Raw genomic sequence first — 17,307 nt, forward strand, 5'->3', positions numbered from 1 at the left:
AACTTCCTCTTTGCTCTCCTTCTTAAAAAAATTTTTTTGGGGAGGTCAGCTGCTATGCTATGAAGACACTCAAGTCATCCTAGGCAAGGTTCCATGTGGTGGAGAATGGAAGCTTCCTATCAACAACCAGTGAGAAATGAAGGCCTCCAGTCAACAACCACTATGTTAGAAGCAGGTCCTCCAGTTCCAGTCCAGCCTTTATGCCTGTGGCGTCAACCCACATCCTGACTGTAACCACAGGAGAGACTCTGAGCAAGAACCACCAATCCGGGCCTCTCCCTGACCCTCAGAAACTGTGGGAAATCACAAATGTGTGTTTCTGTAAACCACTAATGGTTAAGGTAACTTGTTACACAGAGATAGATATAAGGACACCAGAGTAAAGAAAATTGGAGTAATAGCATGAGATAAGTATTAGGAGAACTTTCAGGAGATATAAGTTTGTATTTTGGGCAAATTAAGCATCAGTATTTTTGCACTAATGACTTAATTTCTCTGAGCTTTAGTTTCTCCAAATGTGAACTGGGAAACAGTACATTCCTGCATATTTTACAAGAACTAGTGATGATCCAACTATATAATGTAGGCATCACGTAAGATAGTAAAACAAACTGCAATTGTATCATATCACAGTATGGGAGAAAACTTTTAAATTATTAACTGTGTAAAAAATTGGGGATCTTACAATTGTAAGGGAATGTGTAGTTCATTCTTTTGGATTTTGGGCATTTAAGATTTGCCTTTCAGTCACAGGATCCAAGAAAGTTAAATGAATAGTGAAGGTCACAGAGAAGCAAAGGGGGAATGCAAGGTGGAGAAAAATCACTCATCAATCATTTTTACCCTTTATAACTCTCATGGGTTGGCTTCTCCTTGAAGTAGGTAGGCTCTGAGACAAAGTTGAACACGTGAGATATTTTTAAGGAGGGTGCTTGGGACAAACCCCTGTTGGGGAGAAGGAAGCAGAATTGGGCAGAGGGAGATGTGGAGCTGCCATGCAGGTCCACTGCCAGCCTGGACCAACCCCACAGGAAACTCTGGAAACAAAATGACCCATCAAAGCTGTCCTGCATTGGGCTGACTTGGTCCAGCCTTTACATAGTCACCTTGATCCATCACTGAGGGAAGCTCATGACCTTGGAGAAGTCAGCTCTCTGAAGCTGAGGCAAGTCCTAAAGGAATTGGTGAGAGAAATCTGTCTGCTAAGGGCACTTTCAGCAGCTGCAGCAACAGCTTGCAGAGGGACATGGGTGGCTCATCACGGTGCTCACTGCAATCATGATATATGTGCCTGGCACCTCATAGGCAATTAATAACTAAGAGCCACTAGCTGGCTCTGGCTCCAGGCCACTCTACAGCATGGCTGTGATCTCTCTCCCTGTAACCATGAGGGAGCTTCATCCCCTGCAGCCTCCAGCTTCAGAGAGCCCCAAACTGAAACTAGCAGACACAGGGTGAACCTCAGGAAACCATCAGATCAATGTCCTAATGTTTACTGGGCAGTGGGTCTTGTTCTTAACAGACCATTTCTAGGAGCTCTGGATCATGCAGGGGTCTCGCCGGAATGCCTGGGGTCTGGCGCAAAAGAGGAAGACTGATGTGTGTGCTGCCTTTCCTTCCCCAGGGTTTCTTTCTTGGTCTTCGGTTAGCACAGAGCTGTCTGCTAGCTGCAGCTGACCTGTCAGTGGTGGTCTACAGCCCGAGCCAATAAAGCAGGCAGCTGTTCATGGTGGAGGTAGCGTTCTCCATCAGGGAAGGCTCAGCCAGCTCCTCCAATTCAGGCAAGGACAAGCCTACTAATCCTCAACCGCCACGCTGTACAGAAGAAATCAGGTCAAATGAATATCACAGGCAGCCTTGAAGGAAAAGAAATGACCAGAGCTGAGCCTCAGGGAAATGTGAAAAGGGAGGACGGCTGATTTTTCTTGCCTGGCAGTGAAGGGTTTATGGACAGACTACACTTAGGAGCTGATTAATTCCCCCTTCCCTCTGCCTTTCTCAGGCATTGCCCGGAATTTATACGTAGAATTGGAGTGATTGTCCTATTGTAACAACTAAGGGGCAGCAGTAAGCATACCAGCATTGCAGGGACTTTCATTCATTTATTCATTTAGCAAATATGCTGCGCTAAGCATACAGCTACAGCAGGAAGCAGACAGCTGTCCATCTTCCTAGCCACAGACTATGATATTACAGGGCCCGTATCTCACAACTGAAATTTGCCTCCCATGTTAAGAGCATTGACCTCAATTCCCTAATCCTCACCACCACCATTTCATTTTGACCTCTTCACCTCCCACCATGGATCTCTACCCACTCACTATTTATTTGTTGTTGTTTACAGCATCGAAAACCCCCAAGTTTGTTGCATGTTAAACTGTAGAAAGATAGGCAGCCTTCTACCCTGTCTCCTGCTTCACATCTTTAACTAATGTTGTCCTTGAGGGTCACCCAGCTTCTTGCAACCCTTGTTCATCAGAAGCCCTGTTCATTTTCAGACAGATCTGAGTGACAGAATTTTATTATTTACTCTCAGCTAAAATCAATTTGCTCTCTCACAGCCTATCTCCAGAATGTGACTCCCACTTCCTTCCAGTCTCTCCTCCAAGTGTCTGTCTTTCTAATTAGGCTACTAACTTCCTTTTAGGTCCTTGAATGTACCAAATTCTTTCCACCTTTACTGTTCACTTTGCTTGACATGCATATTCCTTCGGTTCATAGGGCTGTGATGAAGGCATCTTTCAGGTCTCAATTTAAATGTCACTTCCTCAGGAAAATCTTTTGTAAATCCTGAAATTATATTAAAATACTGCATCCTGTGACTCTTTCCTCTCAGTTTATTAGACGGGTCAGTGAATGAAATGGTTTCCGTGTGGTTTCTGATACCATCTTTGGGGCTTCACTAAATAGACCTGGTTCCACTTCTTTTTGAGATCCCTTCCATTACTTGAATAACAGGTTTGTACCCTGTCTGACTTTTTTGCAGTCTGAACATCCTCAGCTCCTTCTGTGTTCCACTGAAGATCAAAGCATCAGCATGGCCTCTATTGTCCATAAGGCACCTTTCATAGTTCTATTTGATTCAAGCTGGTTTTGAACAGAACAGAATTTAAAGCATGGGAAGAAAAGAATCCTTGACAGAGGGCCAGCTGTGAATGAAAGGAGCAAGGGATGGAAACAATGACAGGAAATCAATATAGTAATATTGCCAGAAGCGGCTAAGTATAGAAAAGCCTCACATTTATCATATTTATACCCTTCTTGCAAATACCAAAAGACATTTTCCAGCCAGCCCTTTCCCCAGGAGGTCTAAAGTTCCTCTTGATACGGGGTGAGTCTGTATGTAAAACTGGCATTATTAAATAGTAATGGCTTAGAGCCTTTTGAAACTTCTTTACTTTTAATATTTGTAAAAGTGATGAAGTCAGTCATAGTGCCTGGGTCCTCCTCCTGTCTCTTACCCTTCTTTAGATCTAGAATCTTGCTTTAAAGAACCATTTCAACTCTGAGAGTTAGTTTCCTCATCAGTTAAAAAGAGGATGATAGCCCCTGTGTTGCATGCATGCTCAGTCACTCCAGTTGCGTCCAACTCTTTTCGATGCTATGGACTGTAGCCGCCAGGGTCCTCTGTCCATGAGATTCTCCAGGCAAGAATACTGGAATAGGTAGCCATTCCCTTTTCCAGGGGATCTTCCTGACCCAATGGTTGAACCCAGCATTGCAGGTAGATTCTTTACCACTGAGCCACTGGGTAAGCCCAACCCCTGTGTTAGTTGTCCATAAAAGATCAAATGATATAAAGCAAGCTGATGTACCATACAAATATAAGGTATGTTTAGGGAGATGATTTTACTTAGGGAATAATAAGAAACATGTTTTAAGTGAACCATCATGTTTTAATTGAATGTAGCTCTGGGAAGGATTTAATGTAAACTTTAAACAGCTCACATTTTCACAAGTGGGATGTTGAGGGATATTTCTAGGGCTGTTGATTTGGTTTCAGAAGGCAGCCAGTGTGTGATAAGATTAGCAAGTAAGATTCTCTGACGGTAAATTCCAGTTTATGGAGGCAGACATCTCACCCCCAGAAGTGTGACTTTTCCTAACACACACAGAATCAGATTTTGGACTGAGAAATCCTTTAAAGAGTTACTTTATTTCCATGTTGACATGAAAAGCCCTCCTTTCTATAGTTCAAGGAAAAAATGGATACAACATGATATTTGGGCAGTATATTTAGTGGTTCAAAGCAAGCTTTTGAAATCAGATAGACAGTGGTTCCAGTCCTAGCTCTGTGTCATGTAAGTTGTATGGTCTTGGCCATGTTGTCATTAAGCCTAGTTTTCCTCATCCAAAAAGGTAACTATATATCTCTCTATGTCTGTCTATATCTATCTTCATACAGTGCTTTGACATATAGTAGGAGCTCAATAAATTAAAGTGGTTTTCTTTGGTTTGAGGCAGAACTAAGGAAATATCTCATGCAATTATAAATACTGCAATGTAAATTGATATTTACTACAAATGTCTAACTCAAGTTCTACTAGGAAAGAGTCAAGAACAAAAAATGAGTTTTAATACAATGATGAAAACATTTTTAATTTGTAATAGGAACTCATATCAGATCAGATCAGGTCAGATCAGTCGCTCAGTCGTGTCTGACTCTTTGCAACCCCATGAATCGCAGCACACCAGGCCTCCCTGTCCATCACCAACTCCAGGAGTTCACTCAGACTCACGTCCATCGAGTCAGTGACGCCATCCAGCCATCTCATCCTCTGTCGTCCCCTTCTCCTCTTGCCCCCAATCCCTCCCAGCATCAGAGTCTTTTCCAATGAGTCAACTCTTCACATGAGGTGGCCAAAGTACTGGAGTTTCAGCTTTAGCATCATTCCTTCCAAAGAAATCCCAGGGCTGATCTCCTTCAGAATGGACTGGTTGGAACTCCTTGCAGTCCAAGGGACTCTCAAGAGTCTTCTCCAACACCACAGTTCAAAAGCATCAATTCTTTGGTGCTCAGCCTTCTTCACAATCCAACTCTCACATCCATACATGACCACAGGAAAAACCATAACCTTGACTAGACGGACCTTGGTTGGCAAAGTAATGTCTCTGCTTTTGAATACGCTATCTAGGTTGGTCATAACTTTCCTTCCAAGGAGTAAGCGTCTTTTAATTTCATGGCTGCAGTCACCATCTGCAGTGATTTTGGAACCCAAAAAAATAAAGTCTGACACTGTTTCCACTGTTTCCCCATCTATTTCCCATGAAATGATGGGACCGGATGCCATGATCTTCGTTTTCTGAATGTTGAGTTTTAAGCCAACTTTTTCACTCTCCACTTTCACTTTCATCAAGAGGCTTTTGAGTTCCTCTTCACTTTCTGCCATAAGGGTGGTGTCATCTGCATATCTGAGGTTATTGATATTTCTCCCGGCAATCTTGATTCCAGCTTGTGCTTCTTCCAGTCCAGCATTTCTCATGATGTACTCTGCATAGAAGTTAAATAAACAGGGTGACAATATACAGCCTTGACGAACTCCTTTTCCTATTTGGAACCAGTCTGTTGTTCCATGTCCAGTTCTGACTGTTGCTTCCTGACCTGCATACAAATTTCTCAAGAGGCAGGTCAGGTGGTCTGGTATTCCCATCTCTTTCAGAATTTCCCACAGTTTTGTTTATTGTGATCCACACAGTCAAAGGCTTTGGCATAGTCAAGAAAGCAGAAATAGATGTTTTTCTGGAACTCTCTTGCTTTTTCCATGATCCAGTGGATGTTGGCAATTTGATCTCTGGTTCCTCTGCCTTTTCTAAAACCAGCTTGAACATCAGGAAGTTCACGGTTCACGTATTGCTGAAGCCTGGCTTGGAGAATTTTGAGCATTACTTTACTAGCGTGTGAGATGAGTGCAATTGTGCGATAGTTTGAGCATTCTTTGGCATTGCCTTTCTTTGGGATGGGAATGAAAACTGACCTTTTCCAGTCCTGTGGCCGAACTCATAGATACCATTTGTTAAAGTTGCCCTCAAATACACTCTGAAATCGATGTCTTAATAGATTTACACCCTTGATATTGTTCTTTAATCTACTTGGCAGAAAAATGATACAGGAAGCATTTAATATGCCCCCCACTCCCCCAGGTCATCTACCCAATGCCAAACCTCAAGATGCAGTCAAAATAGTCTCTATGCTCCCCCTTGCCCCCCTTATCCATTCCCACATAACAGCCAAAACCATCCCCTTAAGACAGCAATTAGATCCAGTCACCTCGTTCCCAACAGCACTGCCATATTGCCTAAAATCCTTCTATGACTTCTCCTTACATTTGAAATAGAGTCCAGATTCCCTGCCATAGTTCATAAGGTCTGTCTAGCTTTCAAACTTCTGCAAACTCATTCTGTGCCAAGGATCACATTGCTCAGTGTGCTCTAGACAACCCAGATTTAGAATAACACTTAGAACAAACCAAGAGTTTATCTCTACCTGGAGCATTCCCCTGCCCTGTGTTCATCCTACCCTGATCCCCAAAATTCAAGTCTCTATTTAAATATCCCCTCCTCAGAGAGGCCTTCTCGAACAAGCTTATCTAAGACAGCTCCTAGTCCCTCACTTTCTATCAAGGCACTTTGCGTCTGTCTTAAACACTTGTTACAAACTGTCATCATTTTACTTATTTACGTAGTCACTGGCTTTTGGTTCAGCTCCCCTTACTGAATATAAGCTTCATGAAAACAGGAACCAGCTCTTGAATCCAGAACACTATATATCACATGGTGTTTAGAATATAGAAAAACACTTGATGAAAACCGTTATGTGACTAACAATGAATAAATCCAAGTATCACCTGTTTTTCTTCATGGTAGGTCCCTGAAGATAACAGACTGGCAGACTGATCACCATTTGGTGGTGTTTATTCACTCAATGTTTATTCACTTGAGAGAAAACACTTGCACATTACAGCCAAGCTTTCTCAGCAAATTAAAAGAAAAATTGAGGTTGTGCATGTGGCTTGTGAATTGCTGCTGAAAATTCTCAGTGTTAACCCTGGTGCTATTGGATTAATTCCCTCCTTTCCCAACTCAGCCAGGAATCCAGAGGAAGGAAGGGGCAGGTCTAGGTCTTGAGGTGTGAAACCTTTATAGATGAGGGGTGTGGTGTCCATGTGTCCATAGAGACACTCCATTCACATTTACCTTCGTGAGGCCAGGGATCAGGGTTGCCAACAGTCTCTCCCCTTTATCATTCCTCAGTAAACTCTCTTGCTGTCCATATCTCAGGGAACCCAAGCTGACTCAAGGGGCCTTCTTTGAGAAAAAAATAAATCATGAATACAAATTTAAATACACATCTTTTGTAAACAGTCTTTATGGAGGTGGAGATCCTTGAGACTTAAGCTTCATTAGCACCAGAGCAAAGCCTCTTCTGGCAGAGGTTCCAGATCAAAGCTTCTTGAATGTGGCTGCACATTAGAATCACTGGGGATCTTTAAAAATACTGATGCCTGTTTCCCACCTGGGTCTAGAGTGTGTCTTTGGCATCAAGGTGAATGAAAGCTCAAAGGATGATTCTGATATTAGCCAGGGTTGAGAGCCACAATTCTTCTTGGGTGCTTGGGGGGCAGGTGACCATAAGAAGTTCTGATTCCTGAATTTACTTGTTTTGAAGATAGGACAGAATTCTGCTGCAGTGTGTTTACTCCCCTAACCAAAAATGTGATGCTGAACAAGACCCATACTATCTCTGAGGTTTTGTACATAGACGTGGAGAGTTGGAGTTGTATTACCTATTTCATTGAATCAAAGGAAGTGATGAGTATTATAACACCTTTGAAATTACTTTTGGGGTTACTAATAATGGTGATGCTGTGTGGATCTTGCCAGATACAAGTGCCTATATAAGCATGGCATGGGAATAAGGATGGTGGGTAGAGAAATATACAATTTCCTGGTCACTTAACTCATAGAGAATATTTACTTCTTGGAGGTAGCAATCATCTTGGGTGTTTGGTGGTATTAGTAATAGGTAATGACAGCAATTTTATAGGAAGGCAATTAGTTTTTCCTAAAATGAACTAGATTGGTATTTCTTAATTTCTCTTGAGTATTTCACCTGCATCAGATTCTCTTGGAGGTACTGGTTTAAAATGTGGGTACCTGAATCCACATAAACTGTTTAAAATAAGGATGAGGGAAGGTGAAGGACAGGAGAAGAGTCTGTGTTTTTAATAAGTGCTGCAGATAATTCTTAAGCAAAACAAGGTGCCAGGTCACTTTTGCACAGAGCCTGGTTAAAATGGCAATGCCCTCCAATTCCTTGTGAAAAATGCATCTCCTTACAAATCTTAGCATATCTTCTTTGCATATCTTAGCACCAGATCCAGCCCACTTGAAAGGATCTCTTGATAGCAAATTATTTGATCGAGTAGAATTGATTTTGCAGGTTAAAATGAAAATTATTGTGAAATTGGTTTAAGAATGCAGTGGATACAGAAGTAAACACTCAGCAGACATATTGTGCTATTTAAGGATGTAAATCTAAAATTCTTCATTCTGTGGCATTGATTCAGAATAATCAGGAAAATGAATAACTGTTTTTATTGCTTCCTAGCACATGACACAGTAAATCTAATTCCTGTTTTCACCATTTCTCATGTGAATCTTGACATACCGCTCTAGCTGGTCTCTTCTTTAAGTCTTCCCCACCTAATAGGCCCATCCTGGTACTGCAGAGTGGTCTTTCTGGAATCCCCAAGTATTCCCTACTTCATTGCCTTCAGTGTTCATTGCTTCTACTCAAAGTGTAGTCTGTGACCCAGAAGCATGAGTATCACCGCAGAGCTTGTTAGAAATGCAGACTCCCCAGAGGTATTGGATCAGAATGTACCTTCCTTCTAGCAAGATTCCCAGGTGATTTGTATGTTGTTACAATGTGAGAAGCCTTAGTCTACAGCGTAAGGTACAAGCTTTGCTCCTTGTGATTTGGCCCCTGCTCCTCCCTCTAGCTCTGTACCTTGCCTAAGGTTCCTTCTACCTTCAGCAACTGCAAACCATCCACAGCTCTGCAAATGTACTCTGCTTTCCACTTACTCATACTTCCACACTTGCTGTTCCCACAACCTGGAACTTGTCCGAGTATTCCTCCTCCACGTAGTCCCCCTGATCTCCCTGAGGGAGTTAGTGACTTTCCCCTTAGACATTATTCTGTATCATCACAACATGATACGATTGTTATCTGTTTGCTTTCCTAAGTTGTGGCAAATTTATTTTGAATCTTTGTATCCTCTGCCCAGTGCAGTCTCTGGCATAGAAATGTGACTCAATCAATACTTGATGAATTGGGTTGAACATAGGAAATAAGTTGCTCAGAAGGACTCAGCGACTTTGAGAATCAGGGTCCACTGCATGTGGTTATATGCTGCAATCTTTGGTTGACTCTTACCCCCTTGTGTTGTGCCGCAAACCACCATTATATGGCAGCTCTGGTCAAGATGAAGCTTGGTCTCTGTACTAGTCAAGTGTCAGTGACGACAAGTGACAGAAACTACTCTGGTTTCTTGGCTGGTTTTTACCAAGAATGGGAACTTATTCTGAGAATAAAGAAATGACTTGGGAAATATAACCAGGATTTATGAAACTGGCCTGGAGCCAAAAATTTAAAATCTTTCATGACTTTCTTTTTATTTCTCATGGCTATTTTCCTTTGTATGCTAGTATTATTTGTATTCTAGATGCAGACAGATTTTATTTGTTCCTTGTTACATACAAATTTACAGCCACCCCATAGTCCCCAAGTTTAGATATTACTGGTTCAGCCACTCACAAGGACAGAGATAGGATATACAAAATTTCCAAAGAAGATAATCTGATTGGCCCAGCTTGGGTTAATGTCAATCAATTGACTAACCAGCCATATCTTCAGATAAGGCTATACAGTTCAAAAATGACTGCTAGTGGCTTATTTCTGTGGATATGTGCATCGCAGTGTCCCCTGAAAGATGGAATCATACCCCAAAGAAATGGTGTTCATTATAGTATAATTATGTAACACACTGTCTTTGCCTGCTTAGTACTAAGTACTAAGGAAGCCAGGATCATAGGTTCCATCCCCACATGAGCAAGGGAGATTTGTTTGGCTGTTTGCCAGATATCACATTGAGTCTTGAATTGTTGTCTCAAAAATGCTTAAGAGTCTCCCTTATTCCCTTCCTGGTCCAGCTTCCACAAACTATAGAGAAGGAATGACGAGTGAGGAGTAACAGACCCCAAGAAGATAAAGACTAAAACCCCAGATGGACTCTGACTTCACTGAGGGCAGGAAATGTATCTTATTTAATCTTTGTCATCCTTTCCCTTCCTAGGAGCTAAAACACTTCATGGGCCATATGAATCTTCTGGGGCTTCCCTGGTGACTCAGATGGTAAAGAATCCATCTGATGCAGGAGACCTGGGTTCAATCCCTGAGTTAGGAAGATCCCCTGGAGAAAGTAATGACTACCCACTCCAGTATCATTGCCCGGAAAATCCCATGGACAGAGGAGCCTGGCAAATTACAGTCCACGGGGGCGCAAAGAGTCAGGCATGACTGAGTGACTAACACTTTCAGTGTTTTTATTTTTTTTCATGAATCTTTTGGTGAGCTGAATTAAAATGGACTGGACCAAGCCATTTTTATTCAAGACACAGGGTCTGATTAGAACAGTATTGAAAGTAGTGTGTAAACAGAGTATCGTGAATTTTGATTATGAAACAATTACCTTATAAATTTTGATTTAGAGGCTTCTTAATGAATTGGACCTTACTTTATTAGGAATATAATTGTGATTTTGAATTCAGGGACACTGCAGTTTAGATTGACTTTACCATGTACTAGCTTTGTCTCTAGGCAAATTATTTAACACATCCAAGCCTCATTTTAATCATCTATAAAATGGAGATGATAATAATACCTATCTTGTAGGATACTTGTGAGGATGGAATGGCAAAATGTGTATATTGTGTCCCTGGCCAGTGCTTAGCGTATAATGAACATTCAACAATTAGCTATTAATGTTTTTATACACTAACTTCAAACATTGGCTAGCTAAGAAGCTTTGCCAAGACTCTAGGTACCCAAATGAGGGGGTTAATACTTCTGGGTTACATCATAATCCCAAAGCATCCATGATGGCTTGAATACAATAACTCTTCAAACCTAACTAATTTGCTAATAGGGAGCTTAAGAAAGATAGCACTTAATGAGAAAACGTATAACCAATCTGCATGTGTTCGTACTAGGGCCTGCCCAGTTCCCAAGGGACAAAAAGTCCAAGTCAATATTAAAGTGTTTTAGAAGCTAAAAGCCTTGCAGCGTAAAAGCTAATGGCAGAATAACCAATTTTCTCTTTCAGTATTCTCCAAGCATCTACCTCCTTGTCTCATCTCCTCTAAATCACCTTGACTAAAACCTTGCTGTTGTTTAAGGCAGGAAATAAATACCATCCCTTGTAATTAGAAACTCTGGCATTCCAGAAATCTTGACCAAGCTCTCTTGGCTTATTTTTTAGCATCTATCAAATAAAAGGTCCTCAGTGCATTCTTCAGTCTTTTCAATTATGTCTCCAAAATAGATGCTCCAATTGCCAATAGGGATGTCTAAAACCGGAAAGCTGCAGTCTGAATGATTTTCTTAATAAAGAATAAGGAGGCAGAGAGAGAACTCACCAAACTGAAAGAAAACCCAGTGACAACTGGCTGTATAATATTCTATAAGCAAGTTCTATTGAAAGATCCAAAGTAATTTGGATTGGGTCAATTTACTGAAGGTAAATAAAATATGAACCAGTGAACTGCAACATAAATTGAAACATTTCTAGTTCACCCACCCCATGCACATTCATTCATTTGTGTTTTGTCTGTTTCCTCCATAAGCCCTCAAGCTCCGTGGGGTAGAACCACAGTGTATTGTTTTACTATTGTGAACCCCCTACCTAGTGCAATGCCTGGCATATAATAGGCAATCAAGAATGTGTTGGTAAAATATGGATTATTTTGTGTTAATGGGAATATAAGTTTCTGTCATAGGTTGTGTTCTCTAGAAATAGGTGTTGAGTCAGAATTTGGGGTACAAGATCTTTATTGGGTATCGACACTACCGCAAGGGAGGAAGAGGTCCAGGTTGGGTAGAAAAAGAAGTCAGCTTGTGTTGCAGGTCTCACAAGACTTGCCAACTTGGCAGGTTTTGCCTTGGCAGGTTTTGGTGCACGTTTTGCCTTTCAGAGTGTCTTGATCACCAAGATGGGAGCCCTTTATATCACCAACTTGCTGAATCACTCTCAGCAGGCTTCCCCAGGAAGGACATGACCTCAGGTAGGAAAGATCTCTGCAACTGAGGGGAACCTTGAAAGAGCCAAAATATAGGGGCTGTCTGCTGATCCTGTTCTCTCACAGCTAGACAGCAAATCCTTCCTTGAAAGAGTAGCTGGGTGGTGCATCTTCATGTATTCTACAGTCTCTGTTTTCTCTCTGGGTAAGAAGTCTCTCTGTTGGCTGAACACATTAATTTATCTCTAGATGAGCAAAGAGAGCAATAATGAATCTCCAGATGTGTAAGAGAGATCCCAAAGTGAATTTGGAGGTTGACTCAGAGAAAGATGAACTTTACTTTGTAATAAAGTAGGAGACTTTTTTTTTTCCTATTTGCTGGAGGTTAATGAGTAAAGGTCAGAAAGATCCCTGGGGTCAGGAAGATCCCCTGGAGAAGGAAATGGAAACCCACTCCAGTACTCTTGCCTGGGAAATCCCATGGATGGAGGAGCCTGGCAGGCTACAGTCTATGGGGTTGTAAAGAGTCAGGTACAACTGAATGACTTCAGTTTCCATTTCAATGAGTAAAAGAATGAATAGAAACAGAAAGTCAAGAAATTGGGCTGAAGACTGATGCTTGTTGTTTGAATTAGCAGAAATGTTTGAAGAATTTCAGTCCTGAAACATAAATTCAATTTTAAATTATCTGCTGCATCACTTCCCACCTTCAGTGACTTACTCTGTTCCTTTATTAAAAAGTATGCTTCCTAACTACAAGTATCTGTTTAACCCATTGAAGTACATTCAGATGGTCAAGCTTTACATATTTTAGCTTAAGAAAACTTGCAATATATTAAAGTTAAGAAAGTAGGAGATATAGCCAGAAAACATAGAGAAGATATCCAACCAACAGAGTCAGTCTATGAAAATGAATCTAATCAGGTTAACGGAACTGGAGCTGCCCCAACTGAACCTGGCTATTACCAGATTTGACAAGGCTCTGTTTTTACCATCCCTCCCAGTGTTTGAGTCCAGGGGACATTGATCAATGTGATAAGCTCACCTGAGCCAACTGATCAAAGGTTTAAACCCAACATAGACTGAATACATGTGAGCACACATAACTGTGTCTGCTTTTTCTGGCTGCCCTTGTAGGGTACATAGTCTGAGTATGTCCTCCATGCCCACTGAAACCCCAAAAGTGATTTCATGGAAATCAGGGAAAGAGAACTGTTTCATATGTGGGTCACACAGAACAGAGAGAGAGACACACATCCGGGGAAGGTTAAACAGCCATTGAGAGCAGGAAATTTTGTCATGGGACCTTCTTCTTCCCCTTATTCTTCCTCTACCCTTTCTTCTTCTTCTTCCTCTTCTTTACCAAAATCTTCAAAAATATCAAACCATAGGTCACAGGCTGTATAAAAAGAGGCCTGTTCCGACACTGGACTCTGGGGTTGTATTTTGTTGACCCTAAGCTTCCTTGTTTTAAATCACTATGTGGTTTACAGGAAAAGTTTGCTGATTCCTATGACAAAAGAGTAACTATAAGATATAAAATAACTGAATATGGTAGGAGAGCTGAGGGAAAATACCTGTCCAAAGACAGACTTGGCCCCCTTCCCAAGGCTGAGGTTCAGACCTCACTGGAGAAGGTCTAGGTTGCAGCTCACCAGGTGGTAGGAAGCTTCCCTGGTTTGTTGGGCCAGTGCTGGTCCATAGATGTTGGGCAAGCAGGAAGCAACTCTTGGGGCAAGGTCGGGTGTAGCTAGTAACTGGGCATGCAAGCTTGCAGAAGGAGTTGGGGAGGTGAGGGCAGAAACTATAGAGTCAGTGTCCTGTGGCAAGGATCAGGGAAGGTGACGCTAACTAGGGCTGCTAGGTCCTTGAGGAATGCACATTCTAGGCTCACCACAGAGGCAGAACCTCACCAGGTATCAGCCTATCCATACCGGTGAGTGCCAGTTAGAACCATCAGGAGAGCCTGTTTCCTCCTGGAAGTCTCTCCAGAGCTCTCTACTAAGAAAGCCTAATTTTGTGCTCACTGTAAAGGAGAAATGCTTAAATTTCATCCATTATCACAAAGTGGGTACTGAAGGGTGAATTGCGAGCTGAGAGGCAGTATATAGATAACTGGCACATGTGTAGTTTTTTAATAATCTTCATCATCCCCCAATAAGGAAGGAATAAAAGTTACTCAGATTTTATAGCTGAAGCTGAGATTCAGATAAATATTTTTTCCAGAATCACACATGTATAAAGATTCAAATCCAAGGAGAATGATTCCAGAGCCTGTGTTCTCACAGGTACTCTGTGCAACTGCTCCTATATACATTCACGTGAACTGCTTTGTGTGTGTGTGTGTACAGAATATAAGTATTATTGGTTAGCTCATTGTTGATTGAAGAGTTACCTCTTTTTTTTAAGGGAGGTGGATGTACCCATGAAGCCCTTAAAAATTGTCTCCAAAATGCAGCAAAGTATATGCACCTGGCTAGCCAACTTGGCACTGGCCCCTCTTTCCCAGTGGCTTCTCCTCTTTCTTCATGTGTTTGATGTTGTCCATGGCTGGCAACACCCCAGGGAATAGTTAGAGACCAGAATAGAGGCTCAGATCACCATTCCTTTTTTTCTCTTCAACTCTCGAGAAGCTTTTATTGCTCCTTTGGTCAAAAATGTTGAGATGTTGAACCGTTTTGAAAAATTTCACTTTTCTAGAACTTCAAGGAGAAATGAAAGAATGTCTTTTAAAATTCCAATCACAGACACATCAATAGTTTTGTTCAATTTTATTACTGTCAGAAATGTTAAAAGTACTAAAGAACATGAGATGGGTTTCCTGGAGTTGAGGATCTCTGAGCTTTGGTCTAAAATCTCATTCATCACTCAATTTATCACTTGGTCCTTGGACACTTGTATCCTGGTTTGCAAAGCTCACGAAATGATCATTTCCACGCTTACTGAGTCTCTCTCCCTCATGAATCTTGCTCAAGATATCAATAGAAGCTGAAAGCTGCCCTTGGAAAATAGTTTTTATGGGGCATAAAGTGAATGTCAAGGTCCCTCAATTCTCATGGCCACTTTTTGCTTTGACATATGTATTAAAATGGACATTTGTAGGCACAGGGCTTCTTTTCCTATATTTGCTGGGACTGAGTTCTCTTACTTCTACCTTAATAAAATTGATTTGTTTTTATATAAAAGTGTCTGTATAAAAACTTAGTTTTAATCAGCTTTAAAACTTTGATGACAATGTCTTTATAAATGCAGCACACACATATTACCAAAAACCTACAGTATAGAAAACTATAAAAAAAAAAAAAATCCATCCACATTTTCACTACTCAGAGTCAGCCAATCACAGTTAACGTTTTGGGATGTTTCCTCTCAGACTTTTTCTTTCTAGGTGTAGAAGTTTAGAATGGCTATGATAAAGGTCTCAGTAAAATTTTAGTTTCTGCTTTTCTACAAAGGAATTTTACCTCCTCTGAAACTTTATATGGAATATAACATACATATTTCATACATACATACAAACATACATAGATACATACAAACTCCAATACTTTGGCTACGTGATGTGAAGAACCAACTCATTGGAAAAGACTCTGATGCTGGGAAAATTGAAGGTGGAGGAGAAGGGGATGACAGAGGATGAGATGGTTGTATGGCATCACCGACGCGACGGACATGAGTTTGAGAAGGCCCCAGAAGTTGGTGATGGGCAGGGAAGCCTGTCATGCTGCAGTCCATGGGGTCACAAAGAGTCAGACTTGACTGAGCGACTGAACTGAATTGAACATATGTACAGAAAAATGCTCAGTTCATACATGTACAAGCTGATGCATTTCCACAAACTCAACTTGCCCATGTGACCAGCATCCAGGCCAAGAAACAGAAGGTCATTCCTATGCTCCCATTCCCAGCCCAATCCCATCCCCTGCAGTTGGTACCCTGCTCCAGGAGCAGGCAGGATCCTGATTTCCATCTCCATTGATGAGTTTGGCCTATTTTACAATTTTATGTAAATGGAACCATGCAGGATGTACTTTATCATGTTTGGCATTTTTTGCTCAACAATTTACGTGTGAGACTTACTCAGGATATGTAATAGCTCTTAGTTCATTTGCGTTACTGTATATAAAGAATTTTTAGAAGATATATGGGTGGGAAGAGTGAAGTTGTTTATCCTAGTTCAGGAAACTGATCTCTGCCATCTTCCAGTGATCCTCTGTTACTCAGAATTATTTCTTTGAGGTGATCCAGAGTGATATTTTATTTGCGTGGAGGGCTAAACAAAGTATAGCTTGTCAGTCTCTTAGTCGTGCCTGACTCTTTGCAACCCCATGGACTGTAGCCTACAAATCTCCTTTGTCCATGGGATTCTCCAGGTAAGAACACTGGAGTGGGTTGCTATTTCCTTCTCCAGGAGATCTTCCCAACCCAGCAACCAAACCCAGTCTCCTGCATTGCAGGCAGATTCTTTACTGTCTGAGCCACGAGGGAAGCCCCTAAACATGGAAGGTAACTTTCATGATCATCTCCAAAGACTATGTATTATGTGTATTTCCAAGACTCTAAGAGTCCCTAAGTCAGAGATAGTTTTCTTTCTTAGAAAGATGTGTAAATCGCAGAATGTATAGAACATTGGGATTAGGTAGAGAAAATTAATGAATTCTGAAGAACATCCTTTATTCTAGATGCTTCCAGGGTATGATCACAGCTCAGATTTGTCTATTGATGAGACCTGTTTGTTTAATGATGGGTTACAGCGGCAGTGCTACTTAGGATGTGACTCTTGGCTGACAACATCAGCTTCAACAGGAGCCCAGTCTCTAGAGGTTAGATTATAATTAAAACCACAGTGTTTCGTAAAATGCTCCTGAACCTTTGTGCTATAATGCCCTTCATGTTTCAGCTAATTTTAGGGGGTGGGGGTTGCGTATGTTCTTTGTAACAGAAAATAAACCTTGACTACAAGAAAGTACAATTTCAATTTTGTCCCCAAAACAAGACCCACTGCTG

This window comes from Bos grunniens, chromosome 22, assembly GCF_055505025.1.
Source record: "Bos grunniens cultivar Pamir isolate PY7600 chromosome 22, Bosgru_T2T1.0, whole genome shotgun sequence".
In the NCBI taxonomy this organism is placed as follows: Eukaryota; Metazoa; Chordata; class Mammalia; order Artiodactyla; family Bovidae; genus Bos; species Bos grunniens.